Genomic DNA, 5559 nt, shown 5'->3' on the forward strand with positions numbered 1-5559 from the left:
TCCGGCGGCATGTCACTGTTCCCCGGCCAGACTTGGCGGCAAGTCCCGGGGACGAACAAGCCCATGGAAGTAGGGGCTCAGCGGGAGCAGCCAGTTGGCCTATCCGGCCACATGTCACTGTCCCCCGGCCAGACTTGGCGGCAAGTCCCGGGGAGGAACAAGCCCATGGAAGTAGGAGCTCCGACTTCCAAAGTGATGACGTCAGCGGGAGCAGCCGCTCGGCCGTATCCGGCGGCATGTCACTGTTCCCCGGCCAGACTTGGCGGCAAGTCCCGGGGACGAACAAGCCCATGGAAGTAGGGGCTCAGCGGGAGCAGCCAGTTGGCCTATCCGGCCACATGTCACTGTCCCCCGGCCAGACTTGGCGGCAAGTCCCGGGGAGGAACAAGCCCATGGAAGTAGGAGCTCCGACTTCCAAAGTGATGACGTCAGCGGGAGCAGCCGCTCGGCCGTATCCGGCGGCATGTCACTGTTCCCCGGCCAGACTTGGCGGCAAGTCCCGGGGACGAACAAGCCCATGGAAGTAGGGGCTCAGCGGGAGCAGCCAGTTGGCCTATCCGGCCACATGTCACTGTCCCCCGGCCAGACTTGGCGGCAAGTCCCGGGGAGGAACAAGCCCATGGAAGTAGGAGCTCCGACTTCCAAAGTGATGACGTCAGCGGGAGCAGCCGCTCGGCCGTATCCGGCGGCATGTCACTGTTCCCCGGCCAGACTTGGCGGCAAGTCCCGGGGACGAACAAGCCCATGGAAGTAGGGGCTCAGCGGGAGCAGCCAGTTGGCCTATCCGGCCACATGTCACTGTCCCCCGGCCAGACTTGGCGGCAAGTCCCGGGGAGGAACAAGCCCATGGAAGTAGGAGCTCCGACTTCCAAAGTGATGACGTCAGCGGGAGCAGCCGCTCGGCCGTATCCGGCGGCATGTCACTGTTCCCCGGCCAGACTTGGCGGCAAGTCCCGGGGACGAACAAGCCCATGGAAGTAGGGGCTCAGCGGGAGCAGCCAGTTGGCCTATCCGGCCACATGTCACTGTCCCCCGGCCAGACTTGGCGGCAAGTCCCGGGGAGGAACAAGCCCATGGAAGTAGGAGCTCCTACTTCCAAAGCGATGACGTCAGCGGGAGCAGCCGCTCGGCCGTATCCGGCGGCATGTCACTGTTCCCCGGCCAGACTTGGCGGCAAGTCCCGGGGGACGAACAAGCCCATGGAAGTAGGGGCTCAGCGGGAGCAGCCAGTTGGCCTATCCGGCCACATGTCACTGTCCCCCGGCCAGACTTGGCGGCAAGTCCCGGGGAGGAACAAGCCCATGGAAGTAGGAGCTCCGACTTCCAAAGCGATGACGTCAGCGGGAGAAGCCGCTCGGCCTATCCGGCCACATGTCACCGTCCCCCGGCCACACTTGGCTATAGGTCCCGGGGAGGAATAATGCCCATGGAAGTAGGAGCTCCTACTTCCAAAGGGGCAAGTCAGCGGGAGCAGCCACTTGGCCTATTCGGCCAAGTTTCACTGTTCCCCGGCCACACTTGGCTGTAGGTCCCGGAGAGGAATAATGCCCATGGAAGTAAGAGCTCCTACCTCCAAAGGGGCAAGTCAGCGGGAGAAGCCACTTGGCCTATCCGGCCACATGTCACTGTCCCCCGGCCAAGCTTGGCTGTAGGTCCCGGGGAGGAATAATGCCCATGGAAGTAGGAGCTCCTACTTCCAAAGGGGCAAGTCAGCGGAAGAAGCCACTAGTTCTATCCGGCCAAGAGTCACTGTTCCCCGGCCTTACTTGGCAGTAGGTCCCGGGGAGGAATAATGCCCATGGAAGTAGGAGCTCCTACTTCCAAAGGGGCAAGTCAGCGGGAGAAGCCACTTGGCCTATCCGGCCAAGAGTCACTGTTCCCCGGCCACTCTTGGCAGTAGGTCCCGGGGAGGAATAATGCCCATGGAAGTAGGAGCTCCTACTTCCAAAGGGGCAAGTCAGCGGGAGAAGCCACTAGTTCTATCCGGCCAAGAGTCACTGTTCCCCGGCTACACTTGGCAGTAGGTCCCGGGGAGGAATAATGCCCATGGAAGTAGGAGCTACTACCTCCAAAGGGTGAAGACACTTGGCTCTAAGTCCCCGAGAGGTATACTGCCCATGGGAGTAAGAGCTCCTACTTCCAAAGGGGCAAGTCAGCGGGAGAAGCCACTTGGCCTACCCGGCCAAGAGTCACTGTTCCCCGGCCACACTTGGCAGTAGGTCCCGGGGAGGAATAATGCCCATGGAAGTAGGAGCTCCTACTTCCAAAGGGGCAAGTCAGCGGGAGAAGCCACTTGGCCTACCCGGCCAAGAGTCACTGTTCCCCGGCCACACTTGGCAGTAGGTCCCGGGGAGGAATAATGCCCATGGAAGTAGGAGCTCCTACTTCCAAAGGGGCAAGTCAGCGGGAGAAGCCACTTGGCCTATCCGGCCACATGTCACTGTCCCCCGGCCACACTTGGCTGTAGGTCCCGGGGTGGAATAATGCCCATGGAAGTAGGAGCTCCTACTTCCAAAGGGGCAAGTCAGCGGGAGCAGCCACTTGGCCTATCCGGCCAAGTGTCACTGTTCCCCGGCCACACTTGGCTGTAGGTCCCGGAGAGGAATAATGCCCATGGAAGTAAGAGCTCCTACCTCCAAAGGGTGAAGACACTTGGCTCTAAGTCCCCGAGAGGTATACTGCCCATGGAAGTGAGAGCTCCTACTTCCAAAGGGGCAAGTCAGCGGGAGAAGCCACTTGGCCTATCCGGCCAAGAGTCACTGTTCCCCGGCCACACTTGGCAGTAGGTCCCGGGGAGGAATAATGCCCATGGAAGTAAGAGCTCCTACTTCCATAGGGGCAAGTCAGCGGGAGAAGCCACTTGGCCTATCCGGCCAAGAGTCACTGTTCCCCGGCCACACTTGGCAGTAGGTCCCGGGGAGGAATAATGCCCATGGAAGTAGGAGCTCCTACTTCCAAAGGGGCAAGTCAGCGGGAGAAGCCACTTGGCCTATCCGGCCACATGTCACTGTCCCCCGGCCACTCTTGGCTGTAGGTCCCGGGGAGGAATAATGCCCATGGAAGTAGGAGCTCCTACTTCCAAAGGGGCAAGTCAGCGGGAGAAGCCACTTGGACTATCCGGCCAAGAGTCACTGTTCCCCGGCCACACTTGGCAGTATGTCCCGGGGAGGAATAATGCCCATGGAAGTGGGAGCTCCTACTTCCAAAGGGGCAAGTCGGCGGGAGAAGCCACTTGGCCTATCCGGCCAAGAGTCACTGTTCCCCGGCCACACTTGGCAGTAGGTCCCGGGGAGGAATAATGCCCATGGAAGTAAGAGCTCCTACTTCCAAAGGGGCAAGTCAGCGGGAGAAGCCACTTGGCCTATCCGGCCAAGAGTCACTGTTCCCCGGCCACACTTGGCAGTAGGTCCCGGGGAGGAATAATGCCCATGGAAGTAAGAGCTCCTACTTCAATAGGGGCAAGTCAGCGGGAGAAGCCACTTGGCCTATCCGGCCAAGAGTCACTGTTCCCCGGCCACACTTGGCAGTAGGTCCCGGGGAGGAATAATGCCCATGGAAGTAGGAGCTCCTACCTCCAAAGGGTGAAGACACTTGGCTCTAAGTCCCCGAGAGGTATAATGCCCATGGAAGTAAGAGCTCCTACTTCCAAAGGGGCAAGTCAGCGGGAGAAGCCACTTGGCCTATCCGGCCAAGAGTCACTGTTCCCCGGCCACACTTGGCTGTAGGTCCCGGGGAGGAATAATGCCCATGGAAGTAGGAGCTCCTACTTCCAAAGGGGCAAGTCAGCGGGAGAAGAGCCACTTGGCCTATCCGGCCAAGAGTCACTGTTCCCCGGCCACACTTGGCAGTAGGTCCCGGGGAGGAATAATGCCCATGGAAGTAGGAGCTACTACCTCCAAAGGGTGAAGACACTTGGCTCTAAGTCCCCGAGAGGTATACTGCCCATGGGAGTAAGAGCTCCTACTTCCAAAGGGGCAAGTCAGCGGGAGAAGCCACTTGGCCTATCCGGCCAAGAGTCACTGTTCCCCGGCCACACTTGGCAGTAGGTCCCGGAGAGGAATAATGCCCATGGAAGTAGGAGCTCCTACTTCCAAAGGGGCAAGTCAGCGGGAGAAGCCACTTGGCCTACCCGGCCAAGAGTCACTGTTCCCCGGCCACACTTGGCAGTAGGTCCCGGGGAGGAATAATGCCCATGGAAGTAGGAGCTCCTACTTCCAAAGGGGCAAGTCAGCGGGAGAAGCCACTTGGCCTATCCGGCCACATGTCACTGTCCCCCGTCCACACTTGGCTGTAGGTCCCGGGGTGGAATAATGCCCATGGAAGTAGGAGCTCCTACTTCAAAAGGGGCAAGTCAGCGGGAGCAGCCACTTGGCCTACCCGGCCAAGTGTCACTGTTCCCCGGCCACACTTGGCTGTAAGTCCCGGAGAGGAATAATGCCCATGGAAGTAAGAGCTCCTACCTCCAAAGGGCGAAGACACTTGGCTCTAAGTCCCCGAGAGGTATACTGCCCATGGAAGTGAGAGCTCCTACTTCCAAAGGGGCAAGTCAGCGGGAGAAGCCACTTGGCCTATCCGGCCAAGAGTCACTGTTCCCCGGCCACTCTTGGCTGTAGGTCCCGGGGAGGAATAATGCCCATGGAAGTAGGAGCTACTACCTTCAAAGGGGCAAGTCAGCGGGAGAAGCCACTTGGCTTATCCGGCCAAGAGTCACTGTTCCCCGGCCACAATTTGCAGTATGTCCCGGGGAGGAATAATGCCCATGGAAGTAGGAGCTACTACCTCCAAAGGGTGAAGACACTTGGCTCTAAGTCCCCGAGTGGTATACTGCCCATGGAAGTAAGAGCTCCTACTTCCATAGGGGCAAGTCAGCGGGAGAAGCCACTTGGCCTATCCGGCCAAGAGTCACTGTTCCCCGGCCACACTTGGCAGTAGGTCCCGGGGAGGAATAATGCCCATGGAAGTAGGAGCTCCTACTTCCAAAGGGGCAAGTCAGCGGGAGAAGCCACTTGGCCTATCCGGCCAAGAGTCACTGTTCCCCGGCCACTCTTGGCTGTAGGTCCCGGGGAGGAATAATGCCCATGGAAGTAGGAGCTACTACCTCCAAAGGGGCAAGTCAGCGGGAGAAGCCACTTGGCCTATCCGGCAAAGAGTCACTGTTCCCCGGCCACACTTGGCAGTATGTCCCGGGGAGGAATAATGCCCATGGAAGTAGGAGCTACTACCTCCAAAGGGGCAAGTCAGCGGGAGAAGCCACTTGGCCTATCCGGCAAAGAGTCACTGTTCCCCGGCCACACTTGGCTGTAGGTCGAGGGGAGGAATAATGCCCATGGAAGTAGGAGCTCCTACTTCCAAAGGGGCAAGTCAGCGGGAGAAGCCACTTGGCCTATCCGGCAAAGAGTCACTGTTCCCCGGCCACACTTGGCTGTAGGTCCCGGGGAGGAATAATGCCCATGGAAGTAGGAGCTCCTACTTCCAAAGGGGCAAGTCAGCGGGAGAAGCCACTTGGCCTATCCGGCCAAGAGTCACTGTTCCCCGGCCACACTTGGCAGGAGGTCCCGG

Source organism: Engystomops pustulosus, unplaced genomic scaffold (assembly GCF_040894005.1).
Source record: "Engystomops pustulosus unplaced genomic scaffold, aEngPut4.maternal MAT_SCAFFOLD_521, whole genome shotgun sequence".
Lineage (NCBI taxonomy): Eukaryota > Metazoa > Chordata > Amphibia > Anura > Leptodactylidae > Engystomops > Engystomops pustulosus.